The sequence below is a fragment of the Chlorocebus sabaeus genome, chromosome 5 (genome assembly GCF_047675955.1).
Source record: "Chlorocebus sabaeus isolate Y175 chromosome 5, mChlSab1.0.hap1, whole genome shotgun sequence".
NCBI classification, from domain to species: domain Eukaryota; kingdom Metazoa; phylum Chordata; class Mammalia; order Primates; family Cercopithecidae; genus Chlorocebus; species Chlorocebus sabaeus.
Genome location: NC_132908.1, coordinates 25240220 through 25262892, shown reverse-complemented (window position 1 = coordinate 25262892; position 22673 = coordinate 25240220). Strand labels below are relative to the sequence as shown.

At 49.6% G+C, this 22673-nt stretch overlaps 1 protein-coding gene across 2 annotated transcripts in view; it reads right to left on the bottom strand.

Moving 5' to 3' along the window:
* IL4R (interleukin 4 receptor) overlaps positions 1 to 22270 on the bottom strand; it is a 50625-nt gene extending 28355 nt beyond the window's left edge. Inside the window, exon 1 of one of the 2 annotated variants that reach the window (XM_073015254.1) lies at positions 22155 to 22270. The gene's annotated coding sequence lies outside the window, so the exon portion shown is untranslated. Of the gene's footprint in view, positions 1 to 21951; positions 22079 to 22154 lie in introns of those variants that run through there. The other variant, XM_007988409.3, reaches the window with a different exon arrangement.
* Between the last annotated feature and the right edge of the window lie 403 nt (positions 22271 to 22673).

Sequence of the window (22673 nt, the reverse complement as noted above, 5' to 3'; positions counted from 1 at the left end):
AGGGGTGGAAATGGGGTGGTGGGTTCCCGACACTGATTTCCTCTGCAAGTCCTAGTAACTTTTACTCTCACAACCACACAGATGCCCACATTATCCTGTGGCAGAGATGGCAAAGGTGTCACTTTAGCCTCAATTTCGAATAAAGAGAAACAGAGAGGCCAAGATGCCTGTCCAAGGTCTCACAGTAGAAGACTTTCACGGTAAAGTCCTCCAAAGGGAAACAGGGAAGTCGACAACCCAGTCAGGATTGACTGAAGCATCCCAGCATGGTGTCAGGACTGATACTCTGTTGTGGAAGGCACACCCACACTTACTCATGCCCAAGTGCACGCACACAGGCCGCAGCTAGCTTCTCAGGGATGCGTGGGTGCTACATTTCAGGAGAAATCACAGATGCGGTGGGAGAAGAGGCTTCCATGCACATCAGAGGCAAAAAGAACAAAGATGCAGGTGAGTAAAAGAATTAAAAAGATAAGTGCCACGTTATCGCGGTCAAGTATGTGGCAAGAGGAGATGACAAGCTCCCATTCTAAATCAAGAGATTCCTGAAGTGCTGGAGCTGGGAGGGGTCTCAGGGGTCACCTGCTGAGCTCAACTGCCAACCTGGACAAGGATGTCCTGCGAACACCCCACCTCTGACATGTCACCAGGCAGTTTCAGCCCATACCCTGCCACAGATGGAACATTCTCTCTTAGGTCTCAGTTAAACAGAGGCTGGAAACAGCCTCCTTATGTTGAGTCAAGGCTTTGTGTAAACAAAATCCCTGCTTGCCCAGCGCTTACCTTGTACTTGACGCTTTGCTAGGTGCTTTAGAAGTATTACCTCACCGAATCCACACAAGAATCCTGAAAGGTAGGCTGTTAGCCCAACTGTCTAGCTAAGGAAACCGAGGTCAGAGAGCTGAAATAACCCATCCACCAGGACCCACAGCTGGTAAAAGCTCAGAGCTAGAATCAGAACCCACATTTGTTTGCTTCTGAGCCCACCGTGGATTCCAGTATACCAGTTCCTTCAACCTCATCTCCTAAAACTGCAGGCTGAACCCGATAAGATGAAATAAAATGAGCCGGGCAGAGCTGGCCATCCTGCTTGTCAATTTCAAACAACAGTTCCGAGAGTGTAGGATAAGAAAATCTGACGGAGCAGCAGAAAAGTCCTGGGGATTTTATCATCTGCAAAATCTCCAAAAGCCAATGGTGAAGCAGTAACTTAAAAAAAAAAAAGGAGTCACCTGAGGTCGTATTAACAGAGGTATATCCATTTATAGAATGTTACATCTCACAACAGCAGGATACACATTCTCCTCAAGTTCATGTGGAATAATCACCAAGACAGACCACATTCTGGGACATAAAACAATCTTAAGAGATTTAAGGCATTAGAAATCATGCAAAGTATGCTCTTAGGCCACAGTGGATTCAAATTAGAAGACACTAGCAGGAAGAAAGCCAGAAAATTTCCAAGTATTTGGAGATTTCTGAATAACATATGGATCAAAGAAGAAATCACAAGAGAAATTAAAAATATTTTTAACTAAATAAAAATGAAAATCACAAAGAAATCACAAGAGAAATTAAAAATATTTTTAACTAAATAAAAATGAAAATATAGCCTATAAAAATCTGTGAGATGTAGCAAAATAAGTGCTTAGAGGGAAATTTACATTATTGAATGTATATCTTAGAAAGTTCTAAAATCAACAATCTGTTTCCATCTAGCGTACTAGAAACAGAAAAGCAATATATGTCTGAAACAAGTAAAAAAAAAAAAAAATACAAAATTGGAGCATACATCGATGAAATTAAAAATAGAAAATTAATTGAGGAAATCAATGAAATCAAAAATTGGTTCTTTGAAAAGATCAATGAAATGGATAAATCCCTACCTAGGCAAATCAAAAAAATAAGAGGGAAGGCACAAATGAATAATAATGTGATATGGTCTGGCTCTGTGTCCCCACCCAAATCTCATCTTGAATTATAATATGAATTGTAATTCCCACGTGTTGGGGGACGGACCTCAAGGGAGGTGATTAGATCATGCGGGCAGTTCTCCCACGCTGTTTTTGTGATAGTGAGTGAGTTCTCATGAGATCTGATGGTTTTATAAAAGGCTTTCCCCCACTTTTCTTGTCTCTTCTTCCTGCCATCAAATGAAAAAGGATGTCTTTGCTTCCCTTTCCACCATGATTACAAGTTTCCTGAAGCCTCCCCAGCCTTTCAGAACTGTGAGTCAAACCTCTTTCCTTTATAAATTACCCAGTCTTGGGCATGTCCTTAGAGCAGCGTGAGAACGAACTAATACTATTGTAAATTAAAGAAAGGTTATTAGAGGTGGCACATGCCTACAGCCCCAGCTACTGGGAAGGCTGAGGCAGGAGGATCACTTGAGCCCAGGAGGGTAAGGCTGCAGTGGGCTGTGTTCATGCCACTGCACTCCAGCCTGGGAACCAGAGAAAAGACCCTGTCTCAAAAAATAAAAAATAAGATTTTTAACTTAAAAAAAATGGCACCACATAATGATTCAGGAGTTAATTCTCCAAGATGTAAATAACAATCCTTAATGTGTATGCAACTAACAACAGAGGGTCAAAATATGTAAGGCAAACACGGAGAGCAGCAAGGAGAAATAGAGAAATCTGCGATTATTCTGAATAATAATATTACTGGATAATATTGGAAGCTGGAGACTTCAACACCTCTCTTGGTAATCAACAGATCCAGCAGGCAGAAATCAGTAAGGACATAGTTGAATTGAACAGTGCTGCCAATCAACTGGCTCTAACTGCAGTGTGCAACCACAGCTTGATATCCCTTTGGAAGGAATACTGCTGTCATGTATGACAACAACCAACACAGAGAGGGCCTAAGAATCCCAGGAGGCCTAGAAAGTCTTTACCTAAAAAGCTCTGTCCTCCTATACTGTGCAGCCTCACCATTCACTTAACAAACACACAGAGTTTACCACATGCCAAGTTTCCTTTTACACCTTTTACATGTACGAATGCATTTAATACTCTATGAAATAGGTCATATTACTTTCTCCATTTTCGGATGAGGAAACCAAGGCACAGAAAGCTTGAGTGATTTGTCTGAGGTTGCACAGCTGTGACAGTCATGGGTCTTAAATCCAGCACTCGGCCTCCAAAGCTTTGGTTCTTAACCACTATCTGTCTAGCAGTCAGAGTCCCTAGTGTTTTGGGGGTCAATGACCTATCTGAGCATCTAATGCAAACCCCAAACCCTGTTTCTGGCAATGTGCACACACTTCATTCTGCATTCCATTTTAAGGGTTCACAGAATCCCCAAAGCCCAAGTGAGGACCTCAGGTCAAAGGCCTGTCCTCTAAGCAGTGGGCAGCTTTTGAGGCTCTTTGAGCAGGGGAGTGGCAAATTTTTGAGAAGTCTGGGGGGATGTGGGCAGTTAGCAGTTGCTGCGGATGAGGCTCACCCTGCCTCTTCTCCACATCACAGCCAGGGCCATTTTAAAATCAGAAATGAGGCCAGGGCCAACTCACACATCCAACGCCCCCTGGCTCCTAAAGGGCTTCTTCACAGGGGCCACAGATCCCCAAGGGGTTCACAGCTCATCAGAGAAGCATCTCTGACTTAGAATAAAATCCAAGCCCAGAGTGAAAAAAGCCAGTTCCCAGAGTACACACCCCCTGACTCCATTTACGTAAAACTTGAAATCACAGAACTATGGAAATGGAAAACACATCAGTGGCTGCCAGGGGCTAAGGGGGTGGGTCAGGAAGGGAGTTGGATGTGGCTATAAAAGGAGAACAGGAGCCATCCTTGTGATGATAGAACTGTGCTGGATCCTGGCTGCATACACAAACCTATGCCGGGATTCTGGCTGCATACACAAACCTATGCTGTGATAAAATTGTGTAGCACTAAACCACACATGCATATACAAACACAAAAATTAGTACAAGTAAATCGGGAAATCCGAACAAGGTCAGTACATTGTATCAGTGTCAACATCCCAGCTGTGATACTGTATTACAGATTTCTACAATCTTGCCCTTGGGGGAAACAGCATAGAGGCGGGGGTCTCTCTATGATTTCTTTTTCTTTTTCTTTTTGAGATGGAGTCTCACTCTGTCGCCCAGGCTGGGGTGCAGTGGCATGATCTTGGCTCATAGCAACCTCCGCCTCCCAGGCTCAAGTGATTCTCCTGCCTCAGCCTCCCCAGTAGCTAGGACTACAGGTGTGCCACCATGCCCGGCTAATTTTTGTATTTTTAGTAGAGATGGGATTTCATCACATTGCCCAGGCTGGTATCAGACTCCTGACCTCAAGTGATCCGCCCGCCTGGGCCTCCCAAAGTGCTGTGATTACAGGCATAAGCCACCACGCCCGACCTCTCTATGATTTCTTCCAACTGTGTATAAATCTTTAATTATCTGAAAATAAAAAGTTTAATTTAAGAAAATGAAGAAAAGAACCAAGCCCCCTGACAAACTAGCTTCTGCTTACCCCCCCAACATTTCCCTCCTATCCCCTCTCCCTCTTCTGCAATCCTCCATTGGCCTCTGAGCCCTGGGATGCACTCCCAGCTCTCCCCTCTCCAAGTGTTTGTACCAGAAACACTTCAAAAGCCTTCTCTGAACCCCCTCATCTAATGCCGGCCCTCCCTGTGACTTCTTATCACAACACCCTGTTTATTTCTGTCATAGTACTTATCACTATCTCTAATCAGATTAGTGAGGTTACATGTGTGAATGTTTATTTTATTTCAAGATGCAGATAGCAAAGATAGATAGCTTTGACTGCAAAAATGTTTTCAACGTCCCCAGATTTCTTTTTTTTTTTTGAGACGGAGTTTCACTCTGTTTCCCAGGCTGAAGTGCAGTGGCGTGATATCGGCTCACTGCAACCTCTGCCTCCCAGGTTCAAGCAATTCTTGTGCCTCAGCCTCTCGAGTAGGTGAGATTACAGGTGTGTGCCACCACACCCAGCTAATTTTTTCTATTTTTAGTAGAGACAGGGTTTCCCCATGTTGGCTGGGCTAATCTTGAACTTCCGACCTCAAGTGGTTGACCTGCCTTGGCCTCCCAAAGTGCTGGGATTACAGGCGTGAGCCATTGTGTCTGGCCTAGATCAAAATATGCCATAAGAAAAAGACAGACGGCAAGTGTGTTAGTCCATTTTTGCATTGCTATAAAGAAATATCTGAGACTGAATAATTTACAATTACAAAGAAAAGAGGTTTAATTGGCTTATGGCTCTGCAGGCTGTACATGAAGCATAGCACACGTATCTACTTGGCTTCTGGGGAGGCCTCAGGGAGCTTTTATTCACGGGGAAGGCAAAAGCGAGGCAGGTGTACATGCTCTGCTCACTGCTTTATCCCCAGTGCCTAAAACAGTGCCTGACACAGGTATAGTATGTGTTCAATAAACATATATTAAATGAATGAATGGTTAAAATTCAGCTGGGCACGGTGGCTCACGCCTGTAATTCCAGCACTTTGGGAGGCCAAGGCAGGCGGATCACCTGAGGTCAGGAGTTCACCAACATGGTGAAATCCCGTCTCTACAAAAATATAAAAATTAGCCGGGCATGATGGTGGGTGCCTATAATCCCAGCTACTCGGGAGGCTGAAGCAGGAGAATCACTTGGACCTGGGAGGCAGAGGTTGCAGTGAGTCAAGATCATACCATTGCACTCCAGCCTGGGCAACAGAGCGAGGCTCTGTCTCAAAAAAAAAAAAAAAAAAAAATTCAGCAATAATAAATTCAATCTTTTCTTTTTTTTTTTTTATTTTTTAGATGGAGTCTCACTCTGTCACCAGTCTGGAGTGCAGTGGTGCGATATCAGCTCACTGCAACCTCCGCCTCCTGGGTTCAAGCGATTGTCCTGCCTCAGCTCCCCTGAGTAGCTGGGACTACAGGAGCACACCACCACGCCCGGCTAATTTTTGTATTTTTAGTAGAGACGAGGTTTCACCATGTTGGCCAGGATGGTCTTGATCTCTTGACTTCGTGATCTGCCCACCTCAGCCTCCCAAAGTGCTGTGATTACAGGTGTGAGCCACCGCGCCTGGCCTCAATAATCATTTTTAAACATGAACCAGGTCCCAAGCTTTTGTCCATAGTAACTGTATAAGAAGTACTAATTTTGTGCCTGACACTGTTCTAAGTACTTACAATATATTAATCAATTTGGTTCTCCCAAAGACCCTATGAGGTAGGTGCCATTAACATTCCCATTTTACAGATGAGAAGACTGAGGCACAAAAAGGCTAGAGCACTTGCTGGTGGTCGCAGAGCCATAACCCAGGCATTGTCACTCCAGAATCCATGTGTTTAAGGACTGTGCCTGCTGACCCTTGAAATGCAGTCCCAAAACCCTGGAACTTTATCCGGGGAGCCCCATTGGCCTGAGACCCATTGGCCCAAGTCCCAGAGAGAGCAAGTGACAAGGCCAAGGTCACAGAGTTAGGAAGTAGCAAAGCCGGTGAAGGCCCCAGCCAGGAAGTGAGCAGAAGCAGGGGCCTGGGAAAACACGCCTGCCAGCAGGAGAACACACTTAACTCACGTTTTTAAAAAACTCGGGGGAGATTAAGTGATTAAGCCTTGAAATGTCAGAAGCCAACAGCAGCCTGGAAGCAACCCAGCAGGGCTCTTTCCAAACCCATGGCGGGTGGAGGGGGGCGGGCAGAGGAGTGGGGGCGCGCAGCGGGTGGTACAGGCCTTCTGCTCTTCTTCCCTGGGGGCAGAAAACCTTGCTTGGAGGAGGGGCTGGTTCTGCAGACAGGATGCAAGCAGCTCTGTGACAGGCGGCATGTGGAGAGGAATCCAGGGACAGCAGGGGTTTCAGGTGGGGGCTGGGGGCTCTAGAGCCGCTGACCCCTGAAACTCCACGATAGAAACTGGCCTGAAACCTCACCTCCTGTGGCGCAATCAGTTAGTCATGCTACTTATAAGAAACCAGCTCAGAGCTTCCTCTGGCTTCTGGGACAGCTGGGCTGGGCTGGGCTGGCAGGAAGCTAGGCATGCACGTCTTCCTGGGACAGCAACCTTCCCAGAACTGAGGTTTCCAGAACCAGCAGCCACGTCAGTGGCCCCACTGGGATGGTAAGACAGGCCAGGCCAGGGCTCCAGAATGGCCTGGGCTCTGCCTGGTTTGCTGCATCCCCAGCCCAGCCAGTGGGAGGTGGGGGGGGCAACAGACTGGCTCTGTAGCCACCAGGAACACAAATCAGCACCCTCCGAAAACAGCATCCACCAGCCTGCTGTGGTTCACCCGTCCTCACCCACTAGCTCAAATACCTCATTTATTCTCCTTCTCTTTTTTTGTTTTAGAGACAGGGCCTCGCTCTGTGGCTAGAATACAGTAGCACCATCAAGGTTCACTGCAGCCTTGAACTCCTGGGCTCAAGTGATCCTCCCGCCTTAGCCTCCCAAGAAGCTGGGACTACAGGCACATGCCACCATGTTCGGATAATTTTTAAATTTTTGTAGAGATGGATCTCTTTCTATGGCCCAGGCTGGAGTGCTGTGGCACAATCACAGCTCACTGCAGCCTCAAACTCCTGGCCTCAAGCAAACCTCCTGCCTTGGCCTTCCAACGTGCTACAGGCATGAACTGCCATGTCCAGGCATCTTCTCATTTATTCTTGCTGTGGGTGTTTTCCAAGCACTTCCTATAGGCTGGCTATTACAGATGCAAACAGGCCATTCATTCATTTATTCATTCCTTTCTTCTTTTAACAAATATTTGAGCAAGGAAGAAGTTACTGGTGCGTTTTGAGCAAAGAAGTGACATGGTGAGACTAAAAACGACCTCTCTTGCCTGGGTGGTGGGGGCACGGGTAGAAGTGGGTACCAATGAGGAGGCTGCCACTCTGGCCCCAGAGAGAGGTGCCAGGGCTTACACCAGGCTGCGGGGATGGGGAGGTTGAGAAGGGGCGGAATTCTAGAGCTGTATTGAAGATAGAACCCACAGGATTTGCTGACAGGATGGATGCTGTGGGGTGGGAGAGAGAACAGGAGAGCTAATAGGAGTCAAGAATGATTCCAGAGCCACTGGCCTTTTCCAAGATGGCGGCCTGTGGGGGGAGCCTGTGTGAGAGGCCCGCCTGCTGGGCAAGCTGCAGGACTTCAGATTAGTAGAGGAGGCTGTTAGCAGGCCCTTAGGAAGACCCTCCCTCGTCCTAGGGGGTCAGGTTTCTTTAGCGGGGATGCACAAGAGTTCTCCCGGGGAGGGGGTCCGGCATCCTGCCGACAGCAGGCACTCAATACGTGATCATGTGTATTTTATTTTATTCTTATTTTAACAGGGATACAGTGTTTCCTTGGTGCCAGGCACTGGCCTAGGTGCTTTAAGCTCTCCCTATGAGATAAGTATAATTATTAAACCCATTTTACAGATTCTGAAGGTTTTTTTTTTGTTTTGGTTTGGTTTTTTTGAGACAGAGTCTCACTCTGTAGTCCAGGCTGGGTGCCATGGTGCGATCTCAGTTCAGTGCAACCTCTGTCTCCCAGGTTCAAGCAGTTCTTCTGTCTCAGCCTCCCGAGTGGCTGGGACTACAGGTGCCCATGACCACACCCAGCTAATATTTTTGTATTTTTAGTAGAGACAGGGTTTTGCCATGTTGGCCAGGCTGGTCTCGAACTCCTGACCTCAGGTGATCCACCTGCCTCAGCCTCCCAAAGTGCTAGGATTACAGGTGTGAGCCACTGCGCCTGGCAGATTCTGACGGTTCTTATGAGAGGGCGGGGTATGGGAGGGAATGAGGAAAGACCCAGTGAATAGGTAGGTAGGAGGGAAGACATGGCCCACTTCCCACCCTACGAGCCGGGCTCTTGGCTGGAGCAAGGGGGAGAAGGAGTGGCTGGCATGGCAGCTGGAAGGTTGGCAGGCCAAGGACAACACCGTCTGCCAGGCCATGGCAGTAGACTCAAAGTCTGTCTCTAGGGCAGTGGGGAGCCAGTGAAGGCTATTAAGCAGGAGAGGAGAGGGCTGAGATGAGAGCTGGCAAAGAGGGGGCAGGTTTGAGCCTGTTTGGGAGGGGGAGGCAGCAGGGACTTAGTGGTGCTTGGTGGGGAAAGCAGGGTGGAGAGAGCAGGGAGAGAGGGAAAGTGGCCTCGGGCTAGGGTGGTGGGGAGGTCACTGCGACTGGCCATGTGTCCCCACTTCCTTCAGCCATGAGAGGACCCCAGGGACCCTTCCCATGATGGAGAGCCGAGAAGAGAAGCAGATTTTCTGGGCAAGACCACGCGCTCCGGTGCACTGCGGACACTTTGGGTCCACACAGTCAACAGGCAACTCCATCCGGGAGCCTGGAACCCAGGCCTGTCTTCAGAAGATTCCTGAGGCCCAAGGGAGGAGACAGGGCCTGAGGACACTGTGTCCAGAAGCCACCTGCTCAGGAGCAGCAGCCAGCCTGGCCTCCATCTTTCTGCAACCCGTTATCTTGCTTTATTTCTCTGCATTCTCTGTGGCATGTTGCACACTCAGGCGTTATGGGTTTGGTGCTCATATCCCCCACTGCAAGGCCAGCTCGCACAAGGCCAGTGTTGGTCCCACTCACAGCCATCTCCCCAGAGCCTAGCGTGCCTGGCACACAGCAGGCATTCCATGAATATTTGCTAAATGGAAGAACAACGGGATGAATTCCCCCGACCGTGTGCAGGGAGGCCTGGCTGGTCATCCCTAATTTTCCACCTCTCCCTGCTGGGCAAACACTGGCAAATCCTGGCTTGGAGTCCCCTTAAATGTCCTAATGCAGGCACAGATCTCAGCCACCTCAGGGCCCTGACCTCTGGAGAGCTGGTTATCGACTATCACTCATCGTCCTGAGCAGCGGACGATGGCCTCTGGCGCCAGGGTGCTGATGAGATTTCGACTGTCTTAGTGACAGCTATGGCTCCCAGCTGGCCTCCTTCATGAGGTCTGCAGAGGTCACTGCGACTGGCCATGTGTCCCCACTTCCTTCAGCCATGAGAGGCCATGCCCTGGGCCCTTCTGCCCTTGGTTTCACCCCTCTCCAACTGGGTGCAACTTTGCTCACCAGCCTTGGCGTTGGTTGTACCAGTCTCACTAACAAAAAAGCACTTGAATGCTGTGCGCGGTGACTCCTACCTGTAATCTGAGCAATTTAGGAGGCTGAGGCAGGTAGATCACTTGAGTCCAGGAGTTCGAGACCAGCCTGGGTAACATGGCAAGACCCCTGTCTCTACCAAAAGTACAAAAAAAAAAATGCCAGGCATGGTGGCACACGCCTGTAGTCTCAGCTATTAAGGGAGATGAGGTAGGAGGATGGCTTGAGCCCAAGAGGTCACAGCTGCAGTGAACTGTGATCATGCTACTGCACTCCAGCCAGCCTAGGCAACAGAGTGAGACCGTATCTCTAAAAAAAAAGAAGCCCTTGAGCCTCACTCATTCAACCATGAACCCAATCCAAGGAGCATTGCAGATGCAATTAATATCATCTCCACTGCAGAGATAGAGAAGCCGAGGCCCAGAGAGGGTGAGGAACCTGCCTAAGGATGCACAGCTAGTGAGTGGGCTGGGATTTGAACCCAGGCCTTTGGTTCTGGAGTCCACAGCACAGTCTGTGGAAGATACAGTCCAACACCCTCCCTGCAAGCACAGAGGGAGGAATGAGGCTGAGGGGGGTTCAGAAGTTGCCCAAGGTGACCGTGACGGAGCAGGAAGTAACCAGGCAGGAATTTAGAATCTGGCCTTTGTCACCATTTGCTCGGCCCTCAGCAGCAGTGAACTTGTCTCAACAATGACCAGGACTTTGCCCCCTGGGCAAACCCAAAGCCAGGACAACACATGGGCACAGGTAAGAGCTTCCTGTTCATTTTCTGTTTGCAGACTGGTGTATGGAAGGCAGTGGGTGAGGTTCTCCCCATGGAGCTCTTCCTGTTGTCTCACCCCATACCATTCCTGGATGGGTGGGGACACACAGACATGGGGGCCACCCTTGTGGGCAGGGACCCCCGAGCATCTAAGACACAGAAGCATAACTCTGGGCCTGAGTGCAGGCTCCAACCTGAATGGGTGGGAGACTGTGGTGGGCTGGGGTCTACTCAGACCCTCAGTCTCCTCATCTGTGAAATGAGAATAAGATCACTTGCTTCATGGCTGGTTGCAAGGCGGTGAAGAGGCCGTGGCTGGGTGGGAGAGACCTGGGATAGTGTTGGTGGAGTGGTTGGCAAAGGCTCATCTCTGAGCACCAAGAAAACTCTTTGAGACGTTGAGCAAATGACAGCTGCCACGACAGCACACGCAGGATGTCACAGGCACAAGCTGAGCGAAGGAAGCCGGGCTCAAAACAGCAATACTGCCTGGTTCTGTTTAGATAAAGGAGATAAACTGATCTTGGAGTTGGCAGTCAGGACAGCGGCCTTGGAGGACAGGGCTGTGACCTGGCAGTGGCAGGAGGAAACCTTCTGGGAGGCTTGTCATGCATTGCTACTTGATTAGGTCATATGCATGTGCTAATTTTGTGAAAATGGATGAAGGTTTACACTTGTCTGTGCGCATGTCTGCACGTATACTGTGATAAAAAGGCAAAGAAAGCTAGGCGTGGTGGCTCCCGCCTGTAATCCCAGCACTTTGGGAGGCTGAGGCAGGTGGATCACGAGGTCAGGAGTTTGAGACCAGCCTGACCAATGTGGTGAAACCTTGTCTCTACTAAAGATACAAAAATTAGCCAGGTGTGGTGGCGTGTGCCTGTAATCCCAGCTACTCAGGAGGCTGAAGCAGGAGAATTGGTTGAACCCAGGAGGCAGAGGTTACAGTGAACTGAGATCGTGCCACTGCACTCCAGCCTGGATGACAGAGCGAGACTCTGTCTCAAAAAAAAAAAAAAGGCAAAGAAAACAGACAAGAGGCTGAAGCAGGAGAAGAATCACTTGAATAGAAGTTGCAGTGAGCCGAGATTATGCCACTGCACTCCAGCCTGAGCGACAGAGCAAGACTCCATCTCAAAAAAAAAAAAAAAGAAAGAAAGAAAGAAAAGAAAAAAAAAACAGACAAGAACAAGAAGGAAGGGAGAGGGCAGAGGCTGCCATCTAGGCTGTTGGGTGGACAGCAAAGATCTCAGAACCACTAACCCTCAGGGTAGGTGGGATCCCAATGGCTCCTTAATCCACTCCCGATGATACCTCAGTCCCCAGGCCTCTCCAGAGGCCACCAACCCTCTACTTCTCTGCCTCTGGCCCGCAGCCCACACTCACCTCCCCTGTGGCCACAGAGCCATCTCTTCTGCAGTAGACTCAGATACCTTACAGGGACACAGTCACGTGACCTCAAGGAGTAGAGGTGGGACAAGTAGAAAACACAGCCCCCTGTGATAAAGGACAGCTACTTTTTTGCCACATGAAAATGAAGACTTGCATGTTGCTAGATCTTTTGATTTTTCAAAAGAAGTTAGAAATTTATATTTTTATGCATGTTATCCTGATTTTTTTTTTTTTTTTTTTGAGATGGAAAGTCTTCTCTGCTGCCCAGGCTGGAGTACAATGGCACCATCATAGCTCACTGCAGCTGCGACCTCCTGGGCTCAAGTGATCCTCCTGCCTCAGCCTCCCAAATTGCTGGGACTGGTAAGGGGGTAGTGCTGGGAAGGGAGAGTGTGGTCCCTTTAAATAATACACAAGGGTGGAAGGGAAGTGCTGCAAGGAGGAGGGCGTGGTCCCTGGCTAGGGTTCCATCCTCATGGACCTATTTGAGGACAGGCATTTCCTGCCCAAATGTTGCATTTCCCAAGACCACCCTGGCCTGCCATGGCCCCATCCTGTGCCTATAACACACCCCCCGCCCAAGAAAAAAAAAAAAAAAAAAAAAAAAAACAGAAGGAAAGGCAGGACAGGTCATATTCCTATTTTATGGATGAAGAAACTGAAGCCAAACCAAGAAAATTACTTGCCCAAGATTATAGTTACAGAGCAGAGACGTTACCGCAAGCTTTGCTGCAGCTGTTGTTTTTAAACATATCTGGCTCATGAGTACAGGAGTACTGACGTCGCATAAAATGGAATCCATGACAATGATGTCCTGAGTATTAGAAGCGAGAAGGTGGATGGCTTCTTTGTTTTTGTTGTTTTGAGAATGTCTCACTGTGCCACCTAGACTGGAGTGGAGTGGAGCAATCATAGCTCCCTGCAGCCTTGAATTCCTGGGCTCAAGTGATTCTCCCACCTCAGTCTCCCGAATAGCTGGAACTACAGGCGCACGCCACCACACTCAGCTAATTTTTATTTTTTGGCAGAGATGGGGTCTCACTATGTTGCCCAGGCTGGAAGTTGGCTCTTTTATACTGATTAAAGGAGCAATTCAGCCAGACGCGGTGGCTCACTCCTGTCATCCCAGCACTTTGGGAGGCTGAGGCGGGCGGACTGCTTAAACCTAGGAGTTTGAGATTGGCCCGGGAAACATAGCAAAACCCCATCTCTACAAAAAAATACAAAAATTAGCTGGGCGTGGTAGTGCACATCTGTAGTCCCAGCTACTCGGGAAGCTGAGATGGGAGGAACACCTGTGCCTGGGGAGGCTGAGGCTGCAGTGAGCCATGATCACACCACAGGACTCCAGCCTGGGCAACAAAGTGAGACCCTATCTCAAAAAAATGGAACAAGTCACCAAAAAGGTATAAAAATCCTGAACCCTTATTCTATTTATATGGCTATGCACTCAACAACATAGCTTCAAAAATAAAGCAAAAAACTGACAGACTCAAAAGGAGAAATTAACAAATCCTCTATTATGGTGAATTGTAATTGTATTACGGTGGGGGGTAAATCAGGTAAAAAAACACATAATGACATAACAAATACAGATAATATAATAGCTAGCTTGATCAAATAGATACATTTCTAGAACCTTATGCCCAACAGAAAATATACATCCTTTTCAAACACAAGAGGAAAAAAAACACCAGAAAATCCTGTAAAGATCTCAGCAAATTCTCCACCACTGATATTATAGAAACCACATATATTGACCACAACAACCATAACGACCAAATTTAGAAATCAACAATAAAAAGGTAACTTTAAAAATTCCATCTGTCTCAAAAATTTAAAAAGCACATAATTAAGTAAGTCTTAAAATGGAAACCAAAAGGAAAATTCTAAACTGGGCAGTGAATAACATTGTGTAACAACTTGTGGAATGAATCCAAAGCAGTACTCAAAGAAAAAATGATAGCCTTTTAGCCTGAAGTAGACTTACTAGAGAGCATGAAAAACTGGAAACTCTTAGCTTCAGACAAGGACTCTCAGAATAGAAGAAACTTGGATTAACAGCAGCTCATACAGAAGAGAAACATGGGGATTTTAGCTGACAAGCCCAATATGCACTCCAAGTGGGATATGGCTGCTACACAGTATGATTCCAGGTGGCATCAACAGAAGTATAAGCTCCAGATCTAAGGAGGTGATAGTCCTTCCTCTTTGACCAAACGAACAGTCTTTGTGCGGGACTCCAACCAACTGAATCATGTCCAAAGCCAGGCCAAACTTGTAATTTCCTGAGTCAGGGAGAATGCCTGAAATAACTACAGTTGTGTAGTCTGAATAAGAGAAATATCCGAGTTTGGAGGGAGATGGTCACTACCTCCAAGGGGCAGAAATGGACCCAGAAAGTGGAAGCTCCTAGAAAGCTAATTTGGGCTGGGCACGGTGGCTCACACCTGTAACAACCAGCACTTTGGGAGGCCGAGGTGGGCGGATCACCCTAGGTCAGGAGTTTGAGACCAGTCTGGCCAGCATGGTGAAACCCCATTGCTACTAAAAATACAAAAATTAGCCGGGCGTGGTGGTGGATGCCTGAAATCCCAGCTACTCAGGAGGCTGAGGCATGAGAATCACTTGAACCCAGGAGGCAGAGGTTGCAGTGAGTCAAGACCGCACCACTTCACTCCAGCCTAGGCAGCAGAGTCTCCATCTCAAAAAAAAAAAAAAAAAAAAAAAAAAGCTGATTTGGCTAAATCTCAGGAAGATTTTCTCCCAGTTAGAGCTGCCCACCTGTGGAAATGTGGCTTCTGGAAGAAATACGCTAGAAGCAAGATTGTCAGGAGGCTGTGGCTCTGCCTGCTTGGAGACCTGCCCAACCCAGAGAGCTGGTATCTCTCCTCCTTGTCTTCTCTTTTGAAAAGGCAGAATCCTTCCCTGGCCGCTTCAGGAAAACATAAGGCCTTCTCTGGGTTTTTCAAAAATGGTTCTGGGTGACTATGCTCGCTGATTTCCAACCACGAAATGTAATCCTTTAAAACTCTCTTCTTTGGGCTGGATAGTTCAGAACCATGGTTAAATGCACAGGCTTCTGGGGCTGCAGCCCTGGGATTGAATCTGGACTCTGCCACTTAGGAGCCGTGTCACCCAGGTAAGTCTCTATCCCGAGCCTCAGGTTCCTCCTCAAGGAAATCAGCAGGACACCCACTCATCTCCATTCCTGCACCTAGCACAGAGCGCGACGTGGACTCCAGCCTCCACTGCCAGAGGCCGTGGTTGGGGCCGTGGCTTCGAGATGACTCAAGCACGTTACATGTACTATGTACTTTATTTCTATTATTATTATATTGTAACATATAATGAAATAATTATACGATCACCATAATGCAGAATCAGTGGGAGCCCTGAGCTTATTTTCCTGCAATTAAATGGTTCCATCCGAGGGCGATGGGAGACAGTGACAGATCATCAGGTATGAGATTCTCATAAGAAGCACCCATCTGGGGCCTGGCACGGTGGCTCATGCCTGTAATCCCAGCACTTTGGGAGACTGAGGCAGGTGGATCACCTGAGGCCAGGAGGAGTTCGACACCAGCCTGGCCAATATGGTGAAACCCTGTCTCTACTAAAAATACAAAAATTAGCTGGGTGTGATGGCATAGGCCTGTAATCCCAGCTACTAGGCTGAGGCAGGAGAATCGCTTGAACATGGGAAGGCAGAGATTGCAGTGAGCCGAGATTGTGCCACTGCACTCCAGTCTGAGTGACAAGAGCGAAATTCCGTCTCAAAAAAAAAAAAAAAAAAAAGTACGCAACTCAGATCCTTCACATGTACAGTTCACAAGAGGGTTCACGCTCCTGTGAGAATCACCTAATGCCTAAGCTGATCTGACAGGTGGCCGAGCTTGGGTGGTAATGTGAGCGGTGGGGAACAGCTGTAAATACAGATAAAGCTTCGCTTGCTCACCAGCTCACCTGCCACTCACCTCCTGCTGTGTGGCCCTGCTGTGTGGGGATCCCTGGTCTGAGACACTGAGGAAAGTGCTCATTCATAAAACAATATGTAAAATGATTGGACTGTCTGTCAAATGGGGCTTGGAGGAACCAGTCCTGCGCTGCCCACATTCACAGTATTGCTGGGCAGATGGATGGCAGGGAGTACACTGACAATGTAGAAAAGTAGATCGATCTAAATGGCAGGTGTGTCTTCAGCACTCAGGCATAGATTTTATTGTGTTTAAACACCATGGTGAGGACTGAGGACTCTGGAGCTTCTAGGTTCACAGCCCTGCTCTGCCACCTTCAGATGTGTGACCCTGGACAAGTTACTGAACCTCTCTGTGCCTCTGTTACTTCATCTGCAACATTTGCACGAGAGTAGCTCCTATCTGGTAAGGTTATTACACAAGTTAAATGAGACAATGCAGATATCTGGCCCCAGCTCCCTCCCTGATGTCTGTTCGAAGACCTTCTTGCTCGGTTCCATCCAACCACACCAGCTTCCTTGCTGTGGGTCAAACACACCAAGCTCATTCGCACCTCCAGGCCTTTGCACTCTCTGTTCTCACTGCCAGGATCCCTCTTTCCCCAGACAGCCACATGCCTTGGTACTTCAGGTCTCAGCTCAAAAGCCACTTCCTCAAAGTCACCAAGCCCAGAATGCTTTCAGCTCCATGAGGGCCCTCACTTCTGGGTCACTCACTCCCGTGTCCCCAGCCCCTGGCACATTGGCTAAGCAAGCATTAAGCGCCTAGCCCCCGGCTGGCACTCGAGACATGTGAGCGCATGTTATGTTCAACTTTGCTTTGCAGGCTAGAGGCTCTTAGACCCAGAACACAGCCCCTCCCACCAGGAACTCAATTCCACCAAAGCCTTGGAAGGCCCCATGGCTACTCTTCCCCTCCCGGACCCACTTCCTCCATCTCCAGATGCAAGCCCAGCTGGGGACCATCCTCAGCCGAGAGATTACATACAGCACCCAGGCTGGCTTTAGCACAGACCTCAGATTTCTTAAGCAACCGAGAGGAGGTGAGGAGGCCTGCGGGGGCCTCTAAAGAGAGAATGAGTCAGTCAAAGACAGACCTGAAACCTAAGAGACATCAGCATTTCTTGGAAAGGCAAGAACGGACGCATTTAGACAGAACTGTGCATGCAGAATGAGAGGTAGGCATAGGCCAGTCAGGAAGTGGAGTCTTCCGTCCTCTGTGAGTCCCTCCACCTGGCCCTCTCTTCCTCAGACCTCCATCCCTCATCGCTCTCAAATGTCACCTCCTCAGGGAAGCCCTCCCTGATTCCACCTCCACCCAGCTTTGCTTTCCTTCCTAGCACAGTCTCCACCTGATAGGATATTGCAGGCCCATGTTCTCTCCTGTAAAACCCTGGGGGCCAGACATTGTTCAGAATTCAGAATGACTCAGGCTATAGAAAGGTCACCTTTCTATAAAATACCCCCCGACGTGCCCACCATGCAGGGCAGGAAAGCACCCAACGATCAATTGCACTAATATCTCTGCAGAAAGACATCTGAGCATCACACCAAAGAGGATAACGACTCTAAAAAGCCTCAAGTTTAGCTTCAAAATGAGTTACGAAAAACTTTCAGTTTTCGGAGGTTGTGGATTTCGGAATAACAGATAAAGTGTCGATCTGTACATATGTATTGGCTGTACATTGCCTGTCTGCTCAACTAGAATCTAAACCCTAGGAGAGCAAAGGACTTGGTCCAATGCTCTGGCATATATAGGTGCTCAATAAATTCCCGAGGAAGAAATGCAGGAGGAAGCCAGGTGCTGGATATGCAGAAGGGACTCGGTCCAAAATGCAGAGAGAAAGAGCAATCACTGAGCCCTTTCCAAGGGCAAAATGTCTACACAAACTATCTCATGAACGCTCTCCCCGCAAATACCCACGACAGACGAAGGGAGGCTCAGAGAGGTTAAACAACTTCCTCCGGTTACACACTGGAGAGGTGGGAAGTTGCCAGCTCCGATTTACACCCGGGACCCCCTCTTCAAGCTCAGGCCCTTCTCTCTGCCTCAAGCTCAGAGAAGCAGAGCAATTTGCCGGATGTCATAAAACAATGGGGATGCACCCGGTCGACAGTGGATTCCCCAGCCTCTGGAGGTCCTCGAGCCTCTGCTGGGGTGCTCTGATCCACACTCACCAAGGGCAAGTCTGTGCAACGACCAGGCAAGCTCCTGGCCTCTCTTCTAGCCCAGCCATGGGAAGTCTAGCTAAACGTGGCTGGGCATGTCTCCACTGTATCAGCCAGGAGGAATACTCAGAAATATCTTTCTTGGTCACTCCAGCGAACTGGTGCAAGCAGGAAAGAATACATGGGAAGAAAAGTAGGATGCAGTCTGTCCCTCAGATGTGGGCCTGAGGCAAGGCTACCGCATTCATCTCCGGGTCTCAGTTCTCACCTGCAAAATGGGTGGACTAAATCCCAACCAATAAAGCTCAAAGGAGGCAACAATAAAGATATATTCATTTAGGCCAGGCATGCTTGCTCGCATCTATAAACCCAACATTTTAGGAGGCTGAGGCAGGAGGATTGCTTGAGACCAACAGTTCAAGACAAGCCTAGGCAACATAGCAAGAGCCTGTCTCTCAAAATGTAAAAACAATTAGCCAGGCGTGGTGGCACACACCTGTAGTCCCGGCTACTCAGGAGGCTGAGGTGGAAGGATTACTTGAACCCAGGTATTGGATGTACAGTGAGCTATGATTGTGCCACTGTGCTCCAGCCTGGGCAATAGAGAGAGACCATGGCTCTTAAAAAAAAAAAAAAAAAAAAAAAGGATATTCATTTAACAAATACATACTTTTTACTACATGCCAGGTACTGTTTTGTATGCTTGACATACATTAACTCATTTAGTCATCAATACAATGGCATAGTCACTAAAATCTCACAAATGCAGAAACTGAGGCTCTGGGAAGTCAGTTACACAGTAAGTAGCAAAGCCAGCATTTGCAGTGGGTGATCTGGTTCAAGTCCATACTATCACTTCCTAGCTATACGTCTTGACAGGTAACAACAGACGTATACATTGATTGTGGACCCACTGGGTGTTGGACATTGTGTGAAGTAGCTTATAAAACATGTCATCAACCCTCACGAAAGCTCACCTTTACAAACGTGAGGAAGCACAGTACCTAGGGGACTTCTGTCCTGGCCTCACTCCCAGGTACCAGTGAGGGCAGTCGAGAGGTAGGGCATCTAATCCCAAACGCTCTCCTCCATCCTCCCAGATGGGGACGAGGGCAGGGAGACGGGGGAGGCAGAAGAGGTTCTCTCTTCTCATGTATTTACGTATTTGTTTATTTTGAGACAGGGTCTCGCTCCGTCACCCAGGCTACAGTGCAGTGGCGCGATCATAGTTCACTGCAGCCTTCACCACCTGGGCTCAAGCTATCCTCCCACCTCAGCCTCCCAAATAGCTGGGGCCAGAGGCACCTGCTACCACGCCTGGCTGAGTTTTTAAATTTTTTTTTTTGTAGGAACAGGGTCTGGCTATGTTGCCCAGGCTGGTCTCAAACTCCTGGGTTCAAGCGATCCTCTCTCCTCGGCCTACCAAAGTGCTGGGATTACAGGTGTAAGTCACTGCACCTGGCTTCTTCTCACTTCTTTGACAATTCATTTCAGCTCCTTTTTGAACTGGGAGCATTAGAAAACTGAACATCCCCACCCTTGCCCTGGGCTTTTTGCAACCCTGGGATTGTATCGTATTAAACATATCAGTCACTGAGTCACTTCCCAGCATTTGGAAACCCTTAGGTTATCTCAGACCTGCCGGTAACTGGATGTGTTGTAACCGGGGTGACTGACGGCAGGTTTTCCTCCCTACTACCTCCCCAACACTTTCCTCCAGGTTCAGATCCAGAGGCCCAGGGTGGGGCCCAGGAATCTGCATTGTTGCTTTTACAACTCAAACCAAGGTAAAATACACTGGCCCAACGAAGCTCCTTGGCATGGCATTCAAGGCCTTCCACAATGCAGCCCAGCCTACCTTTCCATCCATCTCTGGCTTCTCCTTACTCCCTAGGTTCCATACACAGTACCCTTTCACACCTCCCAGCCTCCGCCCACTCTGTGCCCGCCTTTACCTCCCATCCTCCACCTGCCAGACTCCCCTGCTCCACTTACAAGCCTAGATCAGGGTCCCCAGGTGCTGGGAAGCCTGGCCCAGTGACCTGTGAAGAGCTGATCCCCTCTGGCTTGTGGTCCTGCAGCCACTGGCGCATCTGTACCCTCGCAGCCCCCACACTGTCACGTGTGTCTTCCCACAGAGGGGGTGCTCCTTGAGGCAAGCACCAGTGTCCAGACCACCACCCAGGGCCCAGCAGGAGTTGAATGAGTGCTAGTGAGTGAATGAGTGGCTTAGCGGGTCACCTCCCATTCATGGGCTGGGCTAGCTGAGTTCTAAGAAACCCCTGCAGGACCCTGGAATGCCCTCAATGTGCAGGACACCCTGGCCAAACATACACCCGAGCCTGTTTCCCCATTGGACTTTGGGATTTTGATAAAGGCACTGAGGTCCCAGCAAATGCCTTGGGCTCCTCAAAGGTCACTGAGGGCAGAGAAGTGCAGTGGGTCATGCCTCCCCGAGGGCTGGGGAAGGGCAGACTAGAACTGCAGCAGGGTTAGCGCTGGCCTGGGGGCATTCCTTGAACCCCAGAAGCAGACAAAATAGCAATCCCCTATCTTGCTTAATTCTAAGAAATCCAGATTTTGTTTAAAAAAAAAAAATCAGGGCTCAGTGGCTCACACCTGTAATCCCAGCATTTTGGGAGGCCAAGATGGGAGGATCACTTGAGGCCAGCCTGGGCAACATAGTGAGACCCCATCACTATAAAATAAATTTTAAAAAAGAAAATAAAGGTCAGATTCCTGGGTTTACTGAATCTGAATCTCAGGGCGAGGAACTGGGAATCTGCATTTTAAGCAAATCTCCCGGAGATACTGGTTATTGTGGTGGCTCCTCAAACGTGATTGAGAGATGGAGAGCAGCTGGCTCTGGCGTGGGATTGCCTGGGTTCCAGTCCTGCTGCCCCACGGACTCCCAGATGGGCGGCACCTTGGGGCAAGTTATTAAAGAGGCAGGATCTCAGTGACCTCATCTGTACAATGGCCATGACGCACAGCACCGGCCACAGAGAGGTTAGTGGGAGGTTTCACTCGGCATCCTTTCAGTAAAACAAGTCCTAGTCAATGATCGCCATTAGTGGGTCCCTCTGATATTCGGAGGCGGAGACTGCAGGTCCAAAGGGCCTTGTTTCCCCAGATTCACTGACCTAGTACTCAAATTTACAGTTCTCAGAACTTTTCCCACCCTTTGTCTCTCCGAAGTCCTCACTGACTTCCTGAGCGCGGGGCAGGGCGCCACTGCCCGGAGAAGAGGGGCTGCGTGGCCCCCGACACCCTAACCCCAAGACGCCCACCCCCGCAGGCCGTCCCGGCGGAGGTCTCACGGCCAGCACCCGCTTTGGGGAGCGCTGGGTGTCCACGAACCCCTGGCCTCGCGCCTCCTCTGCCCTTCGGCCGCAAGGACGGAACCGGGTACTGCTCAGCGCACACCGAGAGTCGCGGGCTCGGGCCCCGCGCGGGGTCGGGGTGGTCCCCGTAGTCCCCGCGGTCCCCGCTGCCCGGGTCCCCGCCGGCGGCCGAGCCCTTCCCGAATCCCCTCAGCCTGCGTGCCCGGACGATACCCTCGCACCCCGATCGGCGCGCGGGCCCCGGGTCCTACCTGCGCGCCCCTGCTCCATTCGCCGTCCGGGAGCCCGAGCGGGAAGTGGGGGACCCCTGGGCGGCCCTGCCCTGGCCGGCACCGCGCGGGGCTTTCCTAGGCGCGGAGACCCAGCCCGCCCCGGCTTCCTGCGCTCCGCCCCGGCGCCCAGCAGATTTGCATGCGCCGCCCCGCCCGGCGCGCCCGGCCCGGGTCACGGCTACCTCGCTCCCCTGTCGCTGTCCCCGCCGCTGCTGGACAGTCCGAGCCGCCGTCCTCTGCTGGGGGCGACCCCAGCACCCCGCTGGGGGTCTTGCGGCGCGCTTCCTCCCACGCTGCAGCCCGAGGTCACGCTCAGCGGAGAACTCTGCAATGGATCCCCTTGGTCTCGGAATAAAACGCCCACGCTGACCAGGCCTCCAGGACCTACTCCTGCCTGGCCTCCGCGGCCTCCCCTGCGCTGGGGGCAGTTGCGTTTGGGGTAGGAGGGCTGGGCGACTGGAATCCTCCTCTCCTTTCTAACAACCCAGCTTCCAAGTGCCAGTGTTTGCACATTCTTCAATAAATGTTTACCCAGCTCCTACTCCAGCCACATTTGGATAGTAAAACAGCCCCTTCAATCAGTAACTAGTACAATCTTGTCAGGCGCTGTGCGAAGGCACTACAAATGTTAACTCGTTCAGTCCTGGCAACTACCCTATAAGGAAGTGATACTATCACCGGTTTTACAAATCGGGAAACTG